Source organism: Leptonychotes weddellii, chromosome 14 (assembly GCF_054177405.1).
Source record: "Leptonychotes weddellii isolate Sample4059 chromosome 14, ASM5417740v2, whole genome shotgun sequence".
NCBI classification, from domain to species: domain Eukaryota; kingdom Metazoa; phylum Chordata; class Mammalia; order Carnivora; family Phocidae; genus Leptonychotes; species Leptonychotes weddellii.
Window position 1 is genome coordinate 67,054,064 of NC_138382.1, and position 24,841 is coordinate 67,078,904.

Genomic DNA, 24,841 nt, shown 5'->3' on the forward strand with positions numbered 1-24,841 from the left:
AAAATTAAGTTCTCCCTTTACCACTCAGTTCAAGAGAGTCAAGGTGGAGTTGGGTGTAGAGGAGAAACAAAGGTCTAAATGCAGGCACAGGGAGAAGACAGCTGGGTCTGTTAGTGTTGAGAGTGTGTATTTGAGTTTCAAGGAAAGCAAAAGAGATAAAGAGGGAGATAGAGGGAGAGACAGCAGTGCCACAAGGATTGCAACGTTGGAGAAAGAATCAGGACAGGTAAAGAAGATACTTAGGAAGCTTCGCTGCTTGATGGACATGTAAGCCCCTCCTTTATTAGATGAGCATTGTTCTTGAATGCTTTGTGAGTTGGATTTGGGGGTGCGCTGGTATTATAATATGTGATTGGCCTAAAATATCCCATAATATTTAGATTATATATCTATATTCTGGTCTACTGAAATAGTTTTTAAACTTTTATGAGCCATGGAACTTTTCTCCAATTGACATCTTATACAGAAGTCCAGGGCATTAAAAAAAAAGATGCAAACATGGAATTGTAGGGTCCTACAAGTATGAAAACCTCTGCTCTGGGGCAGTGAGAACCATACCTGGTGACAAGTTTGAGATGAAGTGTAGATCTAAGATCTAGTCTCTTTCGGGGATGGGGTTTTTAAGGAGGCCCAACTCAGGAGAGCACCCACAGACCTGCATTTAGAGTATAAGGAAGAGGTTTAGAGGATGAGATTTTTCAATCATATGAAACTCACTTCTTTTTTTTTTTTTTTAAAGATTTTATTTATTTATTTGAGACAGAATGAGAGAGAGAGAGAGCTCATGAGAGGGGGGAGGGTCAGAGGGAGAAGCAGACTCCCTGCCGAGCAGGGAGCCCGATGCGGGACTCGATCCTGGGACTCCAGGATCATGACCTGAGCCGAAGGCAGTCGCTTAACCGACTGAGCCACCCAGGCGCCCCATGAAACTCACTTCTGATCCTTGAGCAAATCCCACAAACCTCTCTGGACTCAGTTTCTTAATCCATAAAATAGGATGCATGATATGAATCTGATAGCATGATAATCAGAATTAAACCAGAAAATGTATTTACTAGACTGCTTAATTGGTAGTAAGTGTTCAGTAAATGTAGACTGTTATGATCATCCTCGTTAGTATTACTCCCCAAAGGAACTAAGCATTTCATACTGATTCGGCTTCAATAAGACCTTTCCAGCTCTCAGAGCTGTACAAAAAGACAATGGGATATCTGACAGTGCTGAGTTGCCCAGTTTGGGGGTTATTTAAGGAGGAGGTTAAGGCCACTTCATAGAGATATTGCCAAGTGGATTAATTGATTAAATGAAGATGGGACTACACACATTTCCTGGGTCTACACCAGTCTTGAGAATCCAAGTACCATGACTTCCTAACCCTAATCCCACTTGATTGCCAGATCTCCTGATGTTAGGATTCCAACAGTGTCCCGTTTTGGTGAGCCCCACAGAGCTTCATAAGGCAGACAGAACCTTGCAGGGAGGTTGAAGGTGGAAAGTGGGGGAAGGCTAGTGAGGTGGGGGGGGTCAATCCAGCACTCCCCAAGGCTGTTGGGTCTCAAATCACTCAGGTGGGTGCAACTTCCTAAAATATTAACAGGTTACAGGCAATTGCTGCTCCCCAATGCAATTAGAACCTAATTTGAAGAAGTATGTTTTTCTGAAGAGGTTCATTAGCCAAATGCAACCCCCAATTCTGTAGTTCAAGAAAGACTGATGAGCCCAATATGCAGGCACTTGGCTGATGCCCTGGGAGAAAAGACAGATGCATTAAACTAGATGAGAGCACAAATCACTTTCCATCTTTGGAACTGCCAGTCATTGGCAACCCCACCCATTTCTAGGTACACTCACCTGGCACATTAGGGCCCTCAGGAAGTCACCGGGAAGGCCTCCATCACTTCCACCTTATAATGCTAACTTCTGAGAGGGGTTTAGAGGCCTTAGTCCAAGCAGGCAAACTCTGACCTTAGGAAGGAGTCCCCTACACAAAGACCCTGACCATGGGGCTTGAACACAATGAAGGGTCAGGGACTGCTTCCTGCTCCAGGAAAGCCAGGATCTTCTAACCATAGAAAGTGTCCAACCCTTACATCCAACCCAAATGAAGTTTGCCTTGTGGAGTCAAAAAACAAAGCAGTTTTCTTGTACTTGCCCTTTGGTTAGGTTGATGTTGTCTTCTGGCTTTACTTCTCAAGAGAAAAGTCTCTTGACACCTTCAAATGCATTTGATTGTACTTAACAGGCACTCACCATCTTGGTCATGTACCACCTCTTGCCTTTGAACCCATTCTTTTTGGCCTATAAATCTTCTAAAGGATGGTATCCCAAACTGGCTATGATTTTTCGTGTGTCGTCTGATAATTAACAAAGTACAACTCTGTTCCTCCTTCATTCTGGGCACTATAAAATGATACCTGAAATAATTGATACTGTTTACTGAGTGTCATGTGCCAGGCAATATGCTAAATGTGTTAATCCTTAATACAATCCCGGTTAGGAAAGTATTATTCCCGTATCATAGACAAAAGAGCCAAGCCATACAATAGTTAAATAATTTTCCCAAGACCACACGACTGTCTCTAGTTAAAATCAGGATGTGTATCTAGGACTCTGACTTTTAACAACCATTCGATTCTGCCTCTGAGATCGGTTGTTGTCATTTTATGATATTTATGATGTTTTACACTTTATACAAGTATTTTTCTTTATTTTATTGATGTTAGAATACTTAACATGAGCTACCCTCTTAACCAATTTTTAAGTGTACAATATAGTATTTTTGATTACAAGTACAATGTTGTACAGTAGGTGTCTGGAACTTACTCATCTTGCTCAACTAAAATTTTGTGTCTGTTAATTAACAACTTTTCATTTTCCCCTCCCACCAGTCCCTGATGACCACCATTCACTCTTTGGTTCAGTGAGTTTGACTATTTTAGCTTCCTCAAATAAGCGGAATCATGTGGTATGTGTTGGCCTGTGACTGGCTTATTTCACTTGGCATCATGTCCTCAAGATTCATTCATATTGTTGTGTATTATAGAATTTCCTTCTTTTTAATATTGCAGAATATTATTCCATTGTATGTATACTTTCTTTATCCATTCATCTGTTGATGGACATGTAGATTGTTTCCATACCTTTGCCACTGTGAATAGCACTGCAATGAACACATGAGTGTTAATACCACTTCAAGATCCCAATTTCAATTATGTTGGATAGATACCCAGAAGTGGGACTGTTGGATCATATGTAGGTGATGATCAAGGAAATGCAAATCAAGATCACAATGAGATATCACTTCACACCTGTCAGGATGCTGTTATCAAAAAAGTAACAGATAACAAGTGTTTGCAAGGATGTAGAGAAAAGGGAACTCACATGCTGTTGGTGGAAATCCAAAATGGTACAGCCACCAAGAAAAATGGTATAGATGTTCCTCAAATAATTAAAAACAGAATTACCATGTATAAAGTGTTTGTACATGAAAATAATTTTATTCTCAGAAAGAGGCCTTGACTCTAGTTCCCTCATACTTCAATGTCTGTTCCACATGAGCGCCTCACAGGTCAGATACCCCATCTGATATCACACATTTAATTTAAAAACCTGTAAACGAAGTACAAGAGTTTTTGCATCCCTTAAATTTTATTTTGCTTGTTCCTACTCATTATTCTACCCATTGATGTAAGTTTGAGCCTTCATTTTGTCATCCAACATATCTGCGACATTTATACACCCAATCAATATCCCTTCTATATCTTCTCCAAATCATGCATACACAAGTTGACAAGCATCAAGTCACAGATAGAAATCTGTAACTTACCCACCCTGGTAATTCAACTAACTACTCCACCTGGTTATAATCTTGTCCAGTGGTTTCCAAGCCAAGATGATCTTCAGAATCAACTGGAGATCATTGTGATCACTGGATCTGACCCAGGACCATCTGAATCAGAACTTCTAAGAATGAGATTCAGAAATATGCAGGCTGATATAACTCCTCTGGAGATTCCAGTCATATCTTGGGTTTATTTGCCACTGATCTGGTCCATATTTTTCTAATTTGTCCGAAACACATAAGGAGAAACTTGATCAAGTTCCCTGATGTCAATGTGTCAAATCAAGACATGTGATACTTAATACTCTTCGATCTAATACACCCATGATAGGAGAAAATTAGGTTACTTCAATATGTAACTTAATCTTGGTAAAACTCAAATTACTTTCTAACACTTGATTGGGGTTCAAGCTTAATTTTTAGATTCATTAATGGGAATTATAACATGTTTAATTGAAATCAATGGTTAATTCATGATTATCTAGCACTACACTTAATTTTACCAAAATAAAACCAGAAACCTGCAGGAGCAAAATGACTTTCCCAAGGTCTTGAGGTGAGTCAGTGGCAGTCTAAAGTAGACTCCAAATCACCTGATTTGAGCTCATTGCTCTTTCCTACACATCATGCTGTGTCTTAAATTTATACTTGGCTTTGAAATTCATTGTAGTTTTGTTTGATTTACTACATATCAGATGGCCTTCCTTATTCAATTTTGCTTTTGCTGATGTAAAAATGAATTTGCATTCACTGAGAACACACCAACTAATGGCAGAACAAAGGGGAGGGAAAAGAAAAGGAATATCTCAACCATATTCCAGAGAATATAAAGTCAAATTCAAATTTAAATATTCTGGAAGAAAATCCACAGAGATAACGTTAAGTTCAAAAAAATTGGAAGGGGGGTGAAAAGTGTTCAGAATCAAAGATCTTGCTAAGTGACTTTGGATAAATTGACAAACGTTTTATAAGAATCCAGGTTGTGGGCATCTCACGAACCTCATTTTGCTACAGAAAAGTGCATTTCTCATAGGATAAAAAATTATTGTATCCATTTGTTTTATATATAAATAAAAATGAAAGTAATTATTCTATGGCATAATACAAAATGCTAATGAAACAAAAGTCACATTATAGGGCCACAGTGTTAAAACTGAGGCTCACTTACATGGTTGGGAGAAACATTTCAGTAGAAAATCAGAAAGTATTTGAAAAAATAAAGAAAACATTTTATCTAGTCATCACCATTCTAATGATGATAGTCACACCACCAGTCATTGAATCCTTGCTCTGTCTCAGACACTAAGCTGAGCTCTTTGCATACATTCTCTCATTTCATTTTACACCACACTTAAGAAGCAGGTATGGCTTCCATTTTACAGATGGGGGAAAAATCTAAACTTTACATGTTGTTTAACACTGTGGGGTGAGACTACGCTCCTCTTGACCTGAGACCCAATTTTAAAACATATTAAAGGAATAACTAAGTCAAATATCCAAAAAAATCACAAAGACTTAAAATCTATGACTGCTTTTGCAATCGAAATTTATTACCATAACACACAATGGTCTGGAGCTAGTGTACTTGGGTCTCCTTTTTCTCATCCAGGAAATTGTCAAGAGATCATTGATGGGAAATTATTATTTTTTAAGTACACAGTTGAAAAATATTACCAAGACACAAAACACAAACGGCATTTCCCTATACAGCACTACAATTAGCCAGAATGACCCCGTCTCATCAAAACTCACCCTCATATTGAATTTTGGCATTCTGTATACACAATTGTAAAATTACTCCAAAATTATTCATTGTATCAGCAAATCTTGGCATGTAATGGTATTGAGTTTTTGCCAGCTGAAAAAATGGCATTCCACTCTTTTTTGGCACGTTCTTTTCTATTACCGGTCTCCAATAACCATTGCAGGGAGGGGATGGCTATCATTTATTGAATACTGGGAAGTTTTAAACACTTGCCAGGCATTAACACCTTCCATCCTCATCACAACCCTAAAAGGAAGGGCATGGCTCTCCCTCTTTGACAGGAAGGGAAGGTAGGTATATTTCAGAAAGGCGAAATAACTTGACCGAGGGCACACAATCGGTGAGTAGCAACATCAAGATTTAAAGCCCACAGTTCAGGTTCATCTGTCTACTGGAAGCTTCCTCCCAAAGGTAAGGCTGAAGCACAGAAAAGCCATGCAGTGGATTCAAGGCCACATAGCACGTTCATGGTGGTTTCAGGCTGAAAGTTAAATTTGATTCCTCCTGGGCTGGGGACTCTGCCATATTGATATTTCTTTTTCATAGGAGACCTAGATGGGCTTTATTTTATTTTATTTTATTTTTTTAAAGATTTTATTTATTTACTTGAGAGAGAGAATGAGAGACAGAGAGCATGAGAGGGAGGAGGGTCAGAGGGAGAAGCAGACTCCCTGCCGAGCAGGCAGCCCGATGCGGGACTCGATCCCGGGACTCCAGGATCATGACCTGAGCCGAAGGCAGTCGCTTAACCAACTGAGCCACCCAGGCGCCCCCTAGATGGGCTTTAATTGGAATGATGGATTCCTGAGCATGTTGCTTTTTGAAATACAAATACCATGGAGGAGAGTGTCAATGACACCGTCCCTTTCCAGACCATTTCAGAAAGTGAATTTGTTGGCCCACCTCTGGGAACATATATGCAGGGAACAATGAGTATGCTATTCAATGCATGGATCTCTGGGGAACTAATTTATGTAGAGGCTGGGAAAATGCCCAGAAGGTCTGCAAATAAATCAGGGAGCATCCATGTAGTCAGAATCCTACTCACTGAAGCTAACAAGCCCGCCCTTTGCGCTCCCTCCCTGCCTGCTCTTTTCCAACAAGACGTGCTAAGCAGAACAGAGAATAGACAGTAGAGAATACCCAAGAAGTAAAGGTAAAGGAGGTGGTGCGGTGCTCCTTCTAAGCAAATCTAGTTAATCCATTGTCACCGTGCTGGTTGCTGATTCCATCTATCCTCACCGCTTCCTCCTTACCCCTGATCTTATGCATCGCTTACGGTACTGCCTTCCTCTTGTGGTCTTCAAGCCTTAGTGATAGTCCCTCCTACCCATTCTCTAGACCAGACCAGCAGCCAGAGTATCTCTCTAAAACTCAAAGCAGAATTGGTTTCTTGCTCAAAACCGTTCTATTCTTCTTGGACAACAGGATAAATTCAGCATGGCACTTCCAACCCTCCTATCCCTGCCCCTGATGCCCTGCCCACTCTAAGTTTCCTTTCAAAGGTTGGCTCTGCTTACAAGAGCCGGGACAAGAGTGAAGGATGAGAGGCACGCAGCCTGGGTGCTAAATGGAAAGGGGTACAAAATACCTAGCAATCAGGATAAGTCCTACATTCAGCATACTTTTTCAATATATGTTTTTAAAATATTCAATTCAAAATATTTTCTTAAAAAATCAGAATTAATGCAAATAAATCCACGATGAGCAAAAAAATCAAAAGTTTCAATAAAAAGCATTGTGCCAAGCCATATTGGAGCCTGAGGCAAAAGAAAAAAACCAGTCCTACTGATGGTGTTTTTATTTAAACTTTCAATATTTTGTTCATCATGGATTTTTTGCATTGATCTTTAGTTTCTTAAGCATTAATGTTAAATATTAGTCCCAGCCCTGCCCGTTAGATTTAAAATGCAACAGCTTCAGGGGTGCCTGGGTGGCTCAGTCGGTGGAGCATCTGACTCTTGGTTTCGGCTCAGGTCATGATCTCAGGGTCATGAGATCAAACCCTGCATTAGGCTCCTTGCTCAGCTGGAGTTTGCTTGAGATTCTCTCTTTCCTTCTCCCTCTGCACCCCGCCCCCAGCTTGCGTGTGCGCATTCTATCTCTCTCTCTCTCTCTAAAAAAAAAAAGGGACAGTTTCAGATGACAAAAGACCTAGAACAGTATGCAAAAATGGGGTATTTTAAATCTGGGGGTGGGGGACATGAAGGAGAGCTAGAATTTGGAGGAGGAGAATGGAACGACTCAATCAGTCAGATCATTTAAGAAACAGAGAACCATCCTAGAGAGGACTGTGGCAGGGAGGGATCATTATTTGGTTTTTGCTCTAGTTTCTCACCATTTCATGCCAATATTATAGGAGTCAGAGTTATATATCATGAACTCTCACTGTATATGGGAGGAAAACTGAAGTGGTCTGTGAGGATAAACCAGAAACCAGAGTTGAATTAGAACCAGGGTCTTCTGAATCTTCATCTAATTACCGATTGATTTATTCATTCAATCATCACATAGTAAGAAGTAGGGTTGCCAGATAAAATATACTACATCCAGTTAGATTTGAATTTCAGGTAAGCACAAATTAGTCTTATCAGAAGTATGTTCCAAATATTACATGGGACATACTCAAAAAATTGTTATTTATCTGAAATTCAAATTTAGCAGAGCATCCTGTATTTTTATTTATGAAATCTGATAACTTTACTAGAAGGTTACTGTATGCCAGGCACTATAGTAGAACATAATGGAAAATAAAAATACACCCAATCACAGTCCTTGTGGACCTGCCAGTGACTGAGGCAGACATTAATGGGAATACTGTACAGATGAGCCATGATGATTATTGTGATCATTTCTTACGAAGAAAACATACAGAGTTTAATAGTGGGACCTAACCTGGTCTGGAGCACTAGTGAAAGCATTCCTGGGAAAGGCATATTTGAGCTGGAATCTGAGGGTTAGGTAGGATTTAATTAGATACGTTGAAAGGAAGGAGAACTTTTGGGGGCAGAAGAATCAGTATGTGTGAATGATCTTGAGGTAGGAGAAATGGTCTGCTGGGAGAATGGAGAGAAAGCAGTGTGGCTGGACGTTAGGGAGAGAGGTCAAGGTAACAAGACATCAAAGGGGTGGGTAAGGGCCAGGACAAACAGGGCTTGGCAGTTCAAGCTCAGAATGTCCAGCTTTGTTCTGGACAGATGCAAAGTCATTGAGGGGTTTTAGGGTAGGAACTGAGATGACCAGAATGGAGTTTCGAGTCCCTTGGTTGGTGGTGGAGAGTTTAAGAGCCGGGAGAAAGCAGGGGATCTGTTAGGGATCTCTGCAGCAATGTAGGTAAGAGATGCTGGTGACTTGGTCCAAGGCGTTGGCTGAAAGCTAGGGAGAGAGATTTGGGTGCAGTGTCCTTCCCATCACCTTGAACTGTCAGGTGAGAGGTGATGACATTAAGAATCATGAAAATGGAAAGGGAGGTCTACATGCGGGAGACACTATAAAAGTAAAATTGACAGGACTTGTTCAATAAGTGCTTCTTGATTGATTGAGTAGAAATTAATGTCTGATGCCTTCTGTGAAGAGAAAAAAGCACACACATTATGCAACTGTTTAAAAATTGTTCCTTTATGTTCTCCTAGCTCTTTTAATGTCATCAAATGTCACCTCTTCTGATTGTGTGCGTATTACACGACATGTAATTAATCCTGCAGGTAGCAGGATGTGTAATTAAGCATATATGCACGGTGACTTGTAATTAAGCACACATTTATTGTGATGCACACATTGGTGGATGCTTCCTGGTGTGTGTAATTATGCATGTGTCAAATGACATGAAATCACAACTCATTCTGTGAACAGGCTAAGGTCTCCACTCCTATCTCGACCTGTTAATTGGTATTAATCTGCCTCTTCTAGAAAAACATCTTTGATAATTGAAGCTGCTCTATTCCGAGGCATGAGCTATGGAAACATCCATGGATACCAAAAAAAAAAAAAAAAAAGGGCAAAAAAAAAGCTCTGTTTTCTTTCAATATACAGTTTATGCATGCGATCGATGTACATCAATCATACAAAAGAGAATATTGGGTCAATTTTCAAGCAATGTCCTATGTATAACAAAACGTTCTTGCAGAATCAACAGGATGATATAGGTCCTCCAATAGACCCTCCTGTCGAAGAAGGCAGCCTGGTGTGGTGAAAGCATATATTCTGCTGTTCTTGGGGATGTTCAGACAGATCTTAGCCCACCCTGTCTACCGATGGAGCCCAACTTGTCCACGTACAAATAGTTTTTGAAGTCAGACTTACTGAATTCTAGTCCCATGTTGCTATTTATTGGTTAGACAAGTTACTGAAGCCTCATTTTTAACACTTACAAAAAGGGAATAATAATAGTAGCATAGTAGTATCTTGCGCGATGTTGTTATTGGGATCAAATGGGATTGCATCCGAAGACTTTGTACAAAATAAGATTCAATACTTGTTAACTATGTAGACTTTACATACATTCTCTTATTCAACCCTCAGCATAATTCCACAATATAGATGCTATTATTACATGTTCTAGGTAAGGTCACCGAGGTCCAGAGAGGTTAATAGTGTCACATGGCTACCAGGAAATTAAGAAAGAGTTCTTTGTGTGTGTGTGTGTATATCTATATCTATATCTATATCTATATCTATATCTATATCTAATCTATATCTATATATCTCGTGTGTGTAATATATGTATTATGTATATATAACTTTGTAGCTTATAACTTTGTAGCTTACTATGCAGGACTCATTGGAGAAAATAGAACACAAACGTGAACATAAGAAGCTTTGGAACCAAAGACACTTAAATCAGAGTTCTAGATCCATTACTCAGTACTGGTGTGAGCTTAGCAAGTTACTTCCCTTCTCTGAGCTTGGGTTTCTTCATCTGTAATACAGGGCTCTTAATACCTTACTAACAGTGTTACTGAGATGATTAAATGTAGATTCATCTATAACAATAACCACAGAACATCACATATAGCATGTCCTCAATAGGAACCACCATTATAATTTTATTCTTCTTTCCCCCACCCTTCTCCTCCTCCTCCTCCTCCTTCTTCTTCTTCATCTTTGTAGTCCCTGGCATCAAACCTCTTCGCGTGGCACAAAACAGGATCTCAGTAAATGTGTGTTTAATGAGTTGAGCTAGTTTTTACTGAAACCATCAGATCCAGGTGGAGTTTTGTAGCTTGAGGCTCCTTGAACAATGGGCTGGGATTCTGCACGACCAAGAAGACTTGTTACTGCTGCCTCAACCTATCGGGCAGGAGAGGTACAGAAGGGGAAAAGACCCCGGGTTCCCAGATGTCCCAGCCCTTACCTGCTTTCCTCATCCCAGCCTTGTGATTCCACTACAAAACCACCAGCATCACACAAACACTGTCTGTTTCATGCACTTGGTTATCATGTCAGAAGCAAGACACGCAGCATCAGAGTGACAGGGGACTGTCATGAGGCTGCAATGTTTTCTGTCTGCTCAAGAGAAAGGTTTTCCTGGAAGTGGGGAGGGGAGGAACATGGGCACCTGATGGAGCTTGGCAGCTGATTTCATTTCTTTGTCAGAAATGATCTTCACTCTTGTGCTAAGGATAGAGGAGCTTAGGAAGGAAGCATGGTAATCCCACCCAGACACTACCCCCAGATTCACTGAAGTAGATGAGAACAAGAGCCAATGAGAAGAAGAGTAGCTCCAGCCAAGGTCCTCCTTGACCATTAACTCAGATCATGATTTTCCTGGTGAACCCTTGTAAGCTCTATACTTGTCAATGACCCTGATCCATTGGTCAGAAAGTTGACAAAGCAAGTTCTACCTCTGATTGCAGCAAACATCTAGAATCTTCCTCTTTTCATTACTCATCTGCCAGCTTTTTATTTCAAGCTTCCTTGTCTTCTGACTCTGCTACTTAAAACCTTAGTTTGATTTTTCTAACAGTAACACTTGATACTTGACACTGTCCATTTTTGTATGAACTTTGTCTCACACCCATTACTCTAACACTCTCCACTCCTAGACATTTTAAGTCAGATATTTTAAGTAGGAGAAGAACTTTTCTACCTCATGTCCAGTACTTTAGCCAGAAGGGATGGACCAGACCACACAGCCTTCAGAAAAGTTGTTGATGGAGTAAATCTGAGCTCCTGCTCATTCTTTGCTATGGATTACCATTCTTCTGGATGAATTAGCAGGCAGCCCTCCTTGTCCAAGAGCCTTTTCAAATAAGTAGACTCAAAGACTGTTCTGCAGACCCTACCATTTAGATTCAATGGTATAGGAAAGGCTTAAGCTTCTTACCATAAACCTTGTATACCAGCACCTCTTAACAAAGATGCTCAGCATTTGGATAGAGCTACATGGGCCCAGATGTTTAGATACACAATATGTACTTTGTTTTCCCATTTCTCTATTTTCCTTGTGAGCACAGTTTCCTCCTCAAAGAGTCAAAGAGAAATTAGCAGTGAGACACCAAACCTTTACCCCAAACACTGTAGATGCTAGCTAGCTTTAGAGTCTTCAGACTCATTTGGCTGGTCCCTATCTAATTCAGACAGACACACATTACTTGTACCTTTCTCTAGCAGTTATTTCATTTGCTCTGCCATCTTAGTTATGTGTGCAGATAACCATGTTATCAAAGATAGAGATTTACATATACAATTTATGAGGAAGCCAGGATTAAAAGAGATGACAATATTGAGAAAGTCTTTCAGCTTCCAGGAATGTCAAAAGAATTTCTTCAACCAACAGATACTAATTTTCCATTAGGGGCTAGGAACTGCATTAGGTACCAGGAACATGAAAAAGGCACAGCCCCAACCCCAAGAAGCCTCCAGCCCAATGGGCAAAAAGGCAAGTAAACCTACCAGCACAATGTAAGTGCCATGTGATTTGCAAACACAGACAGGGCATTGAGGAAGGTGTTCTGGCTCCTGAGGGACAAGTGGAAGATAAGCCAGGAAGCAGATGGGCATCTGCGGGTGAAGGGGTAGCATGTGCAAAGGCCATGAGTTGACACTGAACATGGCATGGGCATTTGGAAGTCAGCTTTGTTGGAGCGATAGGTAGAGGTCAGCTCTGTTGTGTGGAGGTCAGCTTTGTTGGAGCAATGGGTAGAACAGTATATAAATAAGGAGTGCAGCACGGTGGTGGGTATAGTCTCTGGAATGAGACCACCAGAGTGCAAACCTTGGCTCTGCTCCTTATGAGCTGGGGACCTTGTATAAATTTCCTATCATCTCCTAACCTCAACGTCTTCATTTGTACAATAGGAATCATCATAGTCTCTCTCTTGTAAGGCTGATGTAGGATTGAATTAGTTACTGCACATACCGTGGTTAGAATCTGTCTGGCACAGAGTGAGTGCTGAACAAAATGGTGGCTAGACTCAATGGATAGAGAAGCTTTTGGAGAGATGAGGTTGGCAGAGCTCAGATCCCAAGGGCATCATTAGTTGTGCTAAGAAATAATGCTTGAACTCTGACCACAAAGAGCTTGTCATCCAGAGGGGGAAGACAATTATAACAGAGTGAGCTAAATACTGCATTATGGAAAGAGAGTGGGTGGTGAAGGGAAGCTCAGAGAAAGGTTCCCAATCCAGTCCAGGGGCACTGAAGAAGGTTTCTCAGGATAGATGAAATGGAGTGAAGTCCTGACCCAGCTGTGGTGTGAAGCTGGGTTTTGTGGGGGGGCGGGAACAGGGAGGGTAGATAAACAGGGATGGGAGGGAAGCAGTGCTCAGGCAGATGGTGCAGACAGAAGCTATCTCCAGAAACAAATACATGTTGTAGCCCAGAAGTTCCAGGAAGTGAAGAAAAAACCTCTGAGCCCTTCAGTTTGAGAAAACCCATTTTTGCCCTCATCCCCTTGCCATGCAGGTACTTCACTATGTGTTCACACACTCCCTCACCTGATCCTCAGTACCTTGAAAGATGGCTTCTGAAATGCCCCTTTTATAGAGAGGGTGCTGTGAGGTCAGGTGATTTGCCCACGATCATAAAGGTAAGTGGTGGAGTTGAGCTGTGAAACCCATGTCCATCTGACTCCGATGCCTGGATGCTTAACCATTAATTTCAGATATTTAAACTTCAGGTAAGATGCTTCCCTGAGATTTTTTTCCCCAGAAGACAAAAGAGTAAATGCTCCAGAAGGGAACCCAGGGGAGTCCATAAAACCAAATGTCCTTTTAAAGCCCAAGTCCAGTCAAGCAAGGCCAAGAGATGAAACCTTTCTCAGTGTGCTAGAGTGCGTGCATATAAATGTGTGCACACGTGTGGATGTATGTGCACATGCACACCAAGGCGATGTTCCCTTTGTTATTGGTTGATTTTATTTGATAAATATACATAGATTGGAGATAGGTTGGTAGACAGACAAACAGACTTACATACATGCCGATGAACAAACTGGGGGTGTTGGGGGGAGGTGGATAAAGCCATCCCAACTGCCCTGGTGGTTGATTCCAATAAAACAGCTCTGTTGGAATAATGTGATGCCTGAGAGATGGGGTGTAATATGGTTAAATGCTTTTACAGTTCCCCATTAAAGTAAGTGGATGGAAATTCATAAAATATTGATAGCATTTGAAATGTGTTCATTCACAGCTCTGCCCAGAATCTCAAGTGATGGAAGGGTGACTGGCCCAGGCAAAGACAGCATGACCCAAACACATGCCCCTCAATGCCCAAGTATCTGGGATGTTATCTGGTCAACAGAGCCTATAATGGGAGCACTGAGAGAAGGGAAGTTGGAGGGGTAGGGGAAGGAGCACTCACCTTGCCCAGTTCCTATGCCCAGCAAAGAAAGCATAGACAAACTGTGCCCACCATGACATAAGGAAAGACCTTATACAAACTTATAAAGCCAGCTCAGCAAAATCAATAGGTCTCCAACTAGACTCTATTTTTGTAATGCTTTTTCCCTACTCCAACCATGTAGTAAGAGTGAGGGTTTGATCCTACTACCCACCCCCTGTCTATAGCTGATTGTGCCCGGAGTGATCTTGCCAAATGAGGCCAATCAGAATTTTTTTTTTTTCCCTGGGAAATCCTAAATGGTGTACCAGGGAAGCCAGTCTGTCTTTGTTGACAAAGCTGAGATGCCTGGTTATAAACACTTCTAATTCTGCTTCTCGTGACAGGGAGAAAGTCTCCCAAGAGGACAAAATCTCTACAAAGAGAGAGCAGAAACAAAGATGGAAATGCCTTGTGATGTTCAGACCCTTGGTTTTATCATCCCACAGGAACAACAACAACAACAAAAATCCCTGATTTTGCCTAAGCATATTTGGCTTCTGGAAAATGTCACCTTTAAACCCATTTTACTTTATATTCTCCATCTATTAGATAATATGTAATTAACATTTATATGTAACATTTATTGGCCATTTTCCCATGTGCTGATTACTTCTCTACATTACTTTATAAATTTTTTCATTGAATCCTTACAGTAATCCTAGGAAGTGACTATTATTGTCATTCCCATTTTACAGATGAATAAACTGAGACGCAGAGTGGAGACACAGCTAATTTCACAGATTTATTAAACAGATCCAGGAGTCCAATAAAGATGAGTCTGATGCCAGTGTTCTTAATATTCTATTTCCTCCCTACAAAGCTCCTGAAAATCTAGATTGATCATCCAGAGTGGCATTTAACTACCTTCTGGCTCTTGCCTCCCCCAAGCCATCACTCCATGTTCCATGGACTCCCACTCCCAGATATGTGGACACTGTCTCCCATACTGTCTCCATCCTAGGTTGGGTCCTCACCTGGACTGGGGCCTCGAAATGATCTCTCAGGTCCCAGTCTTTGTCAAAAAAATCTGTCCTCCACTTTGTAAGTGTCCTCTTTCTTTCTGTCAAATGCTGCTTTGATCATGCTACTCCTTTGCTAGAAAATCGTAAGTGAAAAGACATTTTATATCAGACCAAGGTCAAGTTCCTTTATAAGACATTCAATATTTTTCACAGTCTGACCCCAACCTACCTCTCAAGACTAATTTCCAGCCAGTCTCCATGATACTCCCGTATCTCCGTCTACACTGAGAGAAGTTCTAATCCCCAATGTGCATCTTTCCTGCTGCTCTTCCTGTCCTTCTCTCTTTCTCTGGTAGGACCTGAGGTTTCCACAAAGGAGCACACAGTTCCTGAGGGGCAGGCGGATCTGGAGTTGAAATCCAGGTATTCTGATTTCTAATATCTACTCCTTATGATTTATTCATTTAGTATTTTTTTCCCGAAATATTCACTGAGAACTTTGAGCTGTTTGATTTCTCAAATTCTGTGCTTCTCTCTTTGGGGATGAAGGCATTGAAGATTTTTGTTCACATACAGCACCTGGGAAGACAAATGTTATCATTTATCATTTAACCTGTGAGATCATTCTTTGTCATATATTGGTACCTTTAAAGATTTTAAGATGATGTGACATAGGATAATACACACATTTTAACACATAGGAGAGAAATGTCTGGAGTCAGCAGCAATTTCTAGAAATACAGGCATTTATGAAACGCACTAAGAAGGGCTCAGGGAACTCTATGTGAAAGTTGCAGTGAGCTTATTTGGAAGGAGAAAAAAAATGTATGGAGGGCATACTGGCATCTTTGTCTTTTGGCCAAATGCTCCACAGAAAAGATAATGACCAGGTTCAAATATTCTCTCCAGGTGTACTTTGTATCAGTGTGAAATTTCTTTTCACAGGGATTTGAAAGCTGATAACCCATTGTCTCTGCAACTTCTCCAGGATGGAGAGCTCACGGTGCATGCATCCCACATGCAGCAGCAGGGGGAGGGCTGACAAGCTCCGGGGGGCCCCTAGGTACCCCAAGGTAAATCCACTTCCCAGCAGCTCCAACCCTAGGTCTCCTTCAGCCTCCGTGACCCCTTGAATGAGCTCACTTTTTCTTCTATGCTGCTGTAATTTTTTAACAAAAGACATTGGAACATGGGTCCTGGACGATGACATTTGAACCACGGGCTTTTCTCATTCTTTGTGGGCATCAGCACTGTCAGGTTCTCTCCCCCAGGAACTCACTTTCCAATGAGGAGACAGGTCTTCCTTGGACTGATGGCCATTAAAGGGAAGTAGATGTGCTGACATAGATCATGGGCACGATACTTCTGGGGAATCTGTGGCCTCCTCGAGGTCAATGGAGAAACACTTCATTTTTTGAAGATTAAATTGGGTTTTACTAATGGACTCTTCCTCTGTATCAGCCACAGAGATGAGTCCTAATCCAGCTTCTGCCAGCTGAATGCAGGTGCAGTAGGATCTGGGAGCCTCAAACTGTCATCCCAGGTTCACCTTTCAAGGACATCCAGCAAGAAATACCTAAGGTTTGATTTTTTTCCCCCCACTGATCCCCAAGTAACATCACGTATACCATTAACCTTTGGCTTTTTTTTTTTTTGCATTGTGTATTTATTTTTATTGAGGTAAAATTCACATATCATACAATTGACCATTTCAAAGTGTACAATAGAGTGGTATTTAGAAAATTCAGTGTTGTGCAACAAGCAGCTCTCTCTAGATTTAAAAATTTTTCATCATCCCTCAAAAACACCACATCACCTCCTTTTCCTCCTTCCTCCCTTCCTCCCTCCCTCTTTCCTTCCTTCCCTCCCTCCCTCCTCCCTCCCTCTCCCCTTCCTTTATTGATCACATCAAGTGATCATGACTTCTTCTTCTCCCCCCTCCATTATCTGGCAACCTCTCATCTGCTTCCTGTCTCTGGATTGGCCCCATTATGGATGTAGCTTACAAAAGAAACCATGTAAGGTAAACTTTTGTGTCTGGCTTCTTTCACTCAGCTTAATTTTTTCAAGGTTCATCCACACTGTAGCATGGATCAGTACTTGGTCCTTTTTTATAGCTGAGTAATGTTCTACTCACTGGGTATACCAGATTTTGTTTATCCATTCAATGCTTGATGAGAATTTGAGTCGTTTTCACCTTTTGGCTATTATGGTAATGTTTCTATAAACATTCATGTATAAGTAAGTTTCTGTGTGGATATATGGAATCGCTAAGTCATATATGGCATTTGGCTTTTGGGAAAACCACTAAACCATTTTCTATAGCATACCCCTACCAACAATTTTTTTAAGACTTTATTTATTCATTTGAGACAGAGTGATACAGAGAGAGAGAGAGAACACAAGCAGGGAGAGCGGCAGGCAGAGGGAGAGGCAGGCTCCCCGCTGAGCAAGGAGCCCAATACGGGACTCGATCCCAGGACCCTGGGATCATGACCTGAGCCGAAGACAGACGCTTAACCATCTGAGCCAGCCAGGAACTCCCCCCGCCACCAACAACTTTTATCTGACTGTATGTTCTCTGGACCTTGTCCTATTTGCTTCTGTAGCCCATGTAGGGGCTTGCATTTCATAGTTATAACAATGAGGGGGCTATGTTTATAACCTTAATGGAAGGCACTAAAGAGAGAATAATCTTTTTGGAGGGAACAAGTGTAAATTTTGACATGTCAGCAATATAAGGAAGGCATGAAGACATAAGAAAAGTGATGCACTGTTCTTCATCATACGGGAAGCTGAATTTGGGGCTTTTAGGACAACAGGGAGGAGTGGAGGAGGAAAGGTAGAAAGAAGGAGGGAGAAAAAAAGGAGTCTAGAAAATGAGCAGAAAGCTTGGAAATGTGTACTGGCTGATGTGGCTCCTTCCAGCCTTGGCCGCCCACAGCTCCCCTGTAAAATACAATATACTCTCATATAGTAGGAATAAGTCACTTTCATCATGATGGTTCTGGTGGTTACTAATTCTAAAGAAGGGGTTACATTTTACAATAGGAATGAAGTAATGTGCAATGGAGGCAAAATTCACGGAGTATCTAAGAGGTAGAGGGGCACCAACAAAGATGAACACCTTCTCTGTGCCCCACCTCACTTACTCCCACCTTGAATCAGTAGAAATCTGGGGAGGACTTCAGCCTTACTGGCCCTCCACAGGATTCTCTTCAATGGCAAGAGGCAGGGAGTCTTCAAGGAGATATCTAGGGTTACAGAAGTATAATCAATACATATGGGGACAATGATCATATTGCTATGCAGATGATAAGTATCAGTATTAATTTTGAATTCATGGAGTCAACCTTCACATTCCAGCACTCGATCGAAAAACGATCAGCAGGCCATGCACAGACACTCCTCTGAACTCAACAACACACAGGATGCTTTGCAGGAGGGCGTGTGTGATGGGAGGATTTCTCTCAGAGAGCTCATATCATGGTGGGAAATAGGAGACTCAAGCAGATATAACTGTCCCTAGGTCATAAAGTGAAACGAACAGAGCACTGGATGCAGTCCACTGGAGGAGTGCAAATATATTGCTAGAGTAAAGAGAGGCAATGCCATGGGAAAGGAAGGATGGGAGGGAGGGAGGGAGGAAGAAAGAAAGGAAGGGATCAAGAAGTAGAAGCTGAGATCTATGGTAATCAAGGACAACTTTGAAGAGCCAGTAGAAAGAAGAATAATGTGGGTATAGATGCTAATAGGATTTGGAGTCAGCTGATCCTAAATTCAAATACCAGCTTTTCCAAATATTAATGATATGTGTCCTTGGATAATTTATTTTATATCTCAAAGCCACAGTTTCCTTATAAGTAAATGGGAATACTACCTACCTTGTAAGATTGTCATTAGGATTAATTTGGATAATGAATGGAAATGTTGGCACAGACAAAGGAAATATCCTCTGATATTTCCCATTTCACTGAGTGTATTCAACATGTGTAATGTATAGGATTTTGTTAAATGGCTCATCCATCTATAAATATGTCATATGATTTTTTCTTCTTAGTTCTATTAATATGATGGATAATATTAATAGATTTCTTAATATTGAACCACACTCTGTTCTTGAAATAAAACTCACTTGGTGTAATATATGTCTTTTTAATATGCTGATGGTATTTTTTGGCATTGATATTCATAAGTAATGTTGATTTGTACCTTTATTTTTTGATGCAAATTTTGCTAAGGAAGATGGAACAAACATCATGCTCATCTTATAAAATGAATTTGGAAGAGTACCTTATGTTTACATACTTTGCAATAATTTAAGGAGCATTGACATAATCTGATTTTAAAGATTTGGTAGAATTCAAATATGAAAGTACCTGTCCTAGTGATTTTGTATGAGGAACTTTGTAACGACTTTCACTAATTTTTCGAAGATGGATTGTTTGCAACTTTCTGAATTTTGGTAAGTTGTAGTTTTCTTTAAAAAGATGAATTTCATCTGATTTTCAGGTATATTCCATGCAAATCATACAAAGTAGTCCCTTGAGATTATTTTTTCTTTTAATAGTTATTTCCCCCTTGTTATTTCTAATTTTATGTATGAATGTTTTCTTCCACCAATGTCTCCATTAGGTTTGCAAGTAGCTTTACTGATATTTTTTTTAAAGTGCTAACTTTTGGACTTACTAAATTACGTTTTCCACTTCATTAATCCCCTAATCTCATCTTCATTAATTCCTCCCTCTACTCTCTTTTAGTTTACTTTGTTCTAGTTTTTCTAACTTTATTGAGCTGGGTATTTTATTCATTTATTTTTATCTTTTTAATTTATTCGACATTGGTATTTCATGCTCTGATTTTTTTCTCTGACAAATGCTTTAGCTTTATTCTATAGACTTTGTATGCTGTATTTTCATTACTACTATCATTTTCAAATAATTTTGTAACTTTATTTCACTTTCCCCAAGGTTTTTAAGTAAACATTTAAAAAAATTTCTTGACAGAGAAAACTTTAAAAAATTTTTTCCATCATTTCTACTTTTCTTGACTATCGTCATAAAATCTATTATTTCTATTCTTTGGAACTTACTAAGGGGCATATGTGCGTGTATCCTAAAGTATAGACAATTGCATGAGTATTCTATACACTCTTGAAAATAATTTGTGTTCTGAATTACTAATATTCAGATACCTATTTTATTCACTGTGTTGGTTAGGCCTTCTAAATTGTGTCAAACTTTGCCTACTTCATAAATTTTGGCTTGTGCTACGTATGTTCGATACTACTGTGAATTTATATTCTTTCTTGTTTCTAGAGTTTTTTATGTTTTTGCTATGGTTTTGGATGCATAAGTATTATTAACAGCTCTATTTTTATTGTGTTTTACAGTATATAACATTATAAATATCTTTCTGTGTCTCTTTTAAATAGCATTGGTCTACACTTACAGTGACTAACATCCCGGTTTGCCCATGTATTTCCCAGGATGTGAGAATTTCAGTGCTAAAACCAGGAAAATCCCAGGCAAACTGGACAAGTTGGTCACGCTATTGAAATTCTACCTTTTCTAATATGCAGACTGTGAACCTTGATTTATTTTACTTATCTTTTTTGTTTTTTGGTAATAGCATTCTTGAGATATAATTCATATACCAAAAACTTACCCATTTAAACTGTAGAATATTTTTTAGTATATTCACAGAATTGTGCAACCTTCAATGCAGTGAATTATTCATTTGATGGAATATTATTTGGCAGTCAAAAGGACTGGAGATGATACATACTATAACATGGACGAATCTTAAAAACATTATGCTAAGTGAAAGAAAACGATCATAAAAGAGCACATGTTGTAAGATTTCACTGAGATGAAATGTATAGGATGGGAAAATCTATAGAGACAGAAAGTAGATTAGTTGCCTAGGACTGGGGGATTTGAGGGAAATGAAGATTATCTGCTAATGGGTTTGGATTTCTTTTTGGGGTGATGAAAATGTCCTCTGATTTATTTTTGTTTCCATTTGCCTGGTATATGTGGTCCCATCCTTTTATTTTATTTTTAACTTGTTTCTATCTTACAGTTTCAAGGTCGGTATTTCTTATTTACAGCACAGTATGGAATTTGTTTTGTTAGAGAATCTAAATTTTTTAAAGAGGTGAATTAAGCCCATGATACTTATAGATAAGATTGTTATATTTGGCCTTTGCTCTGTCATGTTTTATGTTGTATTTATAAATATACTATCGTTTATCCAAATGGTCTTTCATAATTTGGTCTATTTTATTTATTTCTATATTTTTACATTTTTTTAGGGGGAGGTTAGAGTGCTTAAGAAAGTTTGTAAGTTTGCTCAAACTTGACAAATTGACTATTAGTTTACTACTATGAATAGTATTAAAATTTGCTAATAATCTCTTCTTCATCACCTTTTATCCCAGGAATTGATTTGAAACAGTATCTTTTTATTCCTAGGTAACAACTGTAAAGCAATCATGAGCTTAATCTACTTTTTATATGCTTTCCCCCTTTTTAAAAGTTGATGCTGTGTTCCTACAATTTCAGACCATACAGTTGTTATGGCTGGTACCTTCTCTCTTATAAGCATCATTTATACTTTTTTCTACAGGTAGCTATATATTTAATGCTCACCACCAGGCCTTATGTCAATGTCTCTCCAGTCAATTTCATTCTTTGGTAGTTTACTCAAGAAAGACTCCTGGGAACAATATTTCCTGAGTTCTTTCTTATTGATAGCGGTTTGTCTGCCGTCTTGATACTTGAAAGTAAGTTCAGCTGGATTAATAATATATGGCTCATATTTTCTTTCCTTGAGTATCTTAAATATGTCATTCCATTGTCTCCTGATATAAAGTGTTGCTGTCAAGAAATCTGATAGCCATCAAATTTTCTTTCCTTTTTAAATGACTTCGTCCTTTTGCCTGGGAGCTCAAAGCATTTTTTAGAATGTTTCGATTTTGGTCATTCTGGGTCATTTTTCTTGAGTATATAGGGTTCCTTTCCAGTATGTGTTTTCAGATCCTATTTTTAAAGACAAATTTGTATTAAACTGGTTTTGTTGCTATTGTTTGGTTTTTGTTTTTCAGTTTGAAAATAGTCTTTTATTAACTGACCAGATTACAGAAATAATCATGGTAGATACTTTAGTTCATCGTTCTAGTAAGCCTGTCGATCTGGCCTTCCCTGTTGCCATCTTCTACAAAATCGGTGGTCTTTTTCTTCGTTCCCCATCATGGAGAAGATCATTTGAAGGACCATAAGAAGTTGTTTGCTTCTTTGAAATGTTCTCCCACCATAGATCTCGTGAATCAGATCCTCCATGCAGACGATGCCATATTTACCAAGAGATCGAGCAGTCAGTGTGTTATCTGTCAAGGCCATTCACTTCTTGTTGATTTTGCCATAACCACACTTGTAGGTCCATTCATTTCCCGATTTTAGGTCTCCCCATGCTATATATGGTTCCACAAGCCTTACCATGTTAACTGAAGCCTTGTTGAGCTTAACAAAAGTGCCATTGACAATCTGGCAACGCTTTTCCAACTTTCGGGCTCACGCCACTGATACCTCTGATCCTGATGACAAGTGCCAATTTGGGTTCTGCAGGTATGCACAAGTTGCCAGCTTTTCTTGCCATCCTACTCATTCAAATTTCCGTTTTGAGCATCTTCCTATATTCCTTGCAGTAATGCTGAGCTTTTTCATAGATAAGCTTCCTCCTTCTCTTTCCAAGCATCTTTTGGGCAGACTTCTTTCTCAGATGTTTGATCTTCAACTCTGCAAAATTCCTTTGCTTTTTCTTAAGGGTTTCTGGCACAGCAGGAACCTTCTTTGTCTTCTCTTCTGCACCCTCCATGTTTCCAGCCAGAAAAAAATCAGTTGTTTGGCTGGATGGTTTTTATGATTTCTGTTCCATTGTTTGGTTTTCTTCTTTTGTGAACTCTTACATATTATATACATGTTTGTTGCTCTTTACCTGTTTTCTATTTCTGTCCCTTTTTCTCAAATCTTTTTTTTTTTAAATCTCTTTCTTCATTTGCTTTGGTGTTTAAAATTTTACTCCTTTTAACCTTTATTTTTTAGGCTATTTTCTGCTGTATTCATTCACTCTTGTGTTCTTTCCAGTTCAATGTTTATTTCTGAAATCAGTAGGGTTTGTTTTTTTTTTTATTTCCTAATTCTTTTGGTGTTCTGTAACTTTATTACTAAGTGTTTCTGTTACAGATTTATGTTTTCTTTCATTTCCTCATTATTACCTTAATTTCTTTTAGTACATTTTGAAATTTGAGCCCACAGTTTTCATCCATCTGGAGTACGTTTTTATGGTTCACCTTCATTGCCAATAAATTGCCGATCGAGATATTATAGTCCTCTCTGGTCCCCTTTCTCTTTACTAATAAATCTGTATGGGACTCAAACTTGATCCTTTTGTGTTGCCTATTCTGATGTGAGATTAGTTTTCCCTAACTTTTGGGAGGAGTAAGTGGGTCAGGACAGATTTTCTAGCTTCGTAGTTCTACAGCACTCTTTTTTTTTTTTTTTGCTTCACACTATGACCCGTCTTTTCTGAGAACGCCTCACTTCTCCCCCACTTCTATCTGGTCTTCTCTTGCCTTTGTCCTGGCATCTCTGTCCATAGACCTGTGTTTGGAGAGCCTCTAATTGCCATGAACCCACTTCCACTCACCCCCCATTATATGCATATACAGCTGTGATGCCCTTCTATCTACACATATTTGTTTTCTTGGATGATATCCAAATTCTCCCTCCCCCTCAGGAATCAGGTGTCCTAATTAAAGGAAAAGAGGAAAAAGGGGTTGTGAATACAACCCACAGATGGTTCCAACGAGGAGACTCCATAGTATCTTTTGTGGCTCAGTTTTAGAGTTCTTATGGAACCAAGGGTTTGCTTCAAGATGCTTGCTCTCTCTTGCTCACTAGCTGGTCAGAGCATGAAGTGAAATATATTTTCCAATTGCTACCAGTATAGTTGATGTCTAGCTGGAGTGAGCAGGGGATAAATATGTTTTCAATTGCTCTCATTGCAACTTTGATATCATAACCAGATGGTCGTGGGAACATGGGGTGCCCGGAGACACAAACAATCAGCAATGTCTCAGGACCCTTATTTGGGACTACAATCCTGAGAGCCACTTTCCTGGTGCAAGGCCCACCAACTTGTATAAAGAACAAGGCAGATGTGGCACAGTTGAAGATTAGAACAAAATCATACGTGTGCGTGCGTGCGTTCGCATGTGTATGTGTGTGAGAGAGAGCGAGCGAGCACAGGAGCATATATGTGCTGGGGGATGGGGTAGCGAGGGGTGGATACATTCACACAGGCATTTGTGACCATTATAACAAACATCGTATGCAGTGATGTGAGCCGAAACTTAAGTGTGGGGCAGAATGGCCTGATCAAGGAAGA

General features: G+C 39.8%; 1 pseudogene; it reads right to left on the bottom strand.

The window, feature by feature from the left end:
* Positions 1–22,556: 22,556 nt before the first annotated feature.
* On the bottom strand, positions 22,557–23,269 carry LOC102730120 (large ribosomal subunit protein uL30 pseudogene; annotated as a pseudogene).
* Positions 23,270–24,841: the final 1,572 nt, after the last annotated feature.